At 57.5% G+C, this 1505-nt stretch overlaps 1 pseudogene; it reads right to left on the bottom strand.

Moving 5' to 3' along the window:
* Positions 1 to 341: 341 nt before the first annotated feature.
* On the bottom strand, positions 342 to 988 carry LOC109530930 (heparan sulfate glucosamine 3-O-sulfotransferase 3B1 pseudogene; annotated as a pseudogene).
* Positions 989 to 1505: the final 517 nt, after the last annotated feature.

Raw genomic sequence — 1505 nt, 5'->3', positions numbered from 1 at the left:
GGGGGGGGCGTTGTGTCATGTGTTGAGATGGACAGATCGATCCCAACCTCCCTCCCATTGCCCCCCGAGGGGCCGGTATGTGGAGATTTCCATTTCGATGATCAACATATTTATTATAACAAAATATAACAAGCACGTGTGCTGATGTAAAAGTCCATCATGGTTTTCTTGGAGACGAGATGCTCTCTGTCTCTCGCTCTCTGTCTGTCTCTTGACGCCTTGGTTGAATGTCGGTGGTCAAGTGTCACGGAATAAGTTGCACTGCCAAGGCGTCGCTTGAGGCCGGCCAAGAGGAGTCAGGTGGGTTGGGAACGTGCAAAGAAGCGCCCGGGGTATGTGTGTGTGTTTGGGACTCACCTGTACCAGTCCAGGCCCTTGTGGTAGTTGCGGTCGAAGAAGTGCGGCTCTGCGCCCGCCGCGCGCACGTCGGGGTGCAGCCGCAAGAACTCCAGCAGCGCGCGCGTCCCCCCTTTCTTCACGCCGATGATGATGGCCCGCGGCAGCTTTTGACTCTCGGACTCATTGAGGGAAGACGACGCCCCGCGAGCGTCGCCGGCCCCCCGCTCGTCCCCTCCGCCGTCCGCGTCGTTGTCCGCCTTGTTGCGGAGCAAGTCCCGGGACGGGACCGCCGAGGACCCGCCGCGCCGGGCGTCCGCGCCCGCTCCTGCGCGCTCGTACCCAAGCCCCGGCGCGGTCGCGCCGGAGCCCAAGCAGCAGTAGATCACGTAGAGCCACAGGGACAACATGATGCACATGACGAACAATTTGTTCTTGGCGTGGGCTGCTGGCGCAACATGGAGAGCCGGACTATATTCCATAGGAGCGAGTCGGCGTCCAAGCGGCGGGCATCTTGGCAAAGTGCGCCGAGTTCGCGAAACTTTCAAAGTGCTCCTTTCCTTCCAAACGGGACCGTCGACGCGCGGCGAGCGCGCCTCACTTGCCGTCTGGCTCGCGAGCGAGCGCGCTCTCAAACGCACTCACCCGAGCGACAAGCGATCGCGCAGTAAGACGTGACACGCACGCGCGCGCTTCCGGTTTACCCCTTCAAAGTCGAGCCCGACAGGAGGATACGCGTCAAAACGTAGTCGTCACTTCCAGCCAAACCAATTGATCGGGAAGAGCTTGGCTTGCATTTTAACCTGTTCCTTGCTGTCCAGTGCCACTTCAACGCAATATCAAGCCATCGAACTCAGTGGAGCGTTTTATGTTGAAGGTTAAACGTGCTGCGCGAGTGGGAAGGAACCCAAGTCCTTGGTGGGGGGGGGGGGGAGCTCACACACTTCCACTGAGTGACTCTTACTAGAGGAATTAATTGTTCGTGTGAATAGCAAGAATCGATCAAATGAAGCGTCGCTTGTCAGAAGCACAAATACACAGTGTGAGGTCTTTATTTGATATGGGGCCACCTGACATTTTCCATATTTGCACTCCACTTTTCCAGCGCCATTCATTGTTATGGCCGGATTTACAAATGTGGCAGCCTGGACGACTCGTGGAAGTTTCAG

The sequence above is a fragment of the Hippocampus comes genome, unplaced genomic scaffold, assembly GCF_001891065.2.
Source record: "Hippocampus comes isolate QL1 unplaced genomic scaffold, H_comes_QL1_v1.1 scaffold1530, whole genome shotgun sequence".
In the NCBI taxonomy this organism is placed as follows: Eukaryota; Metazoa; Chordata; class Actinopteri; order Syngnathiformes; family Syngnathidae; genus Hippocampus; species Hippocampus comes.
This window is presented reverse-complemented; position numbering and strand designations above follow the sequence as displayed.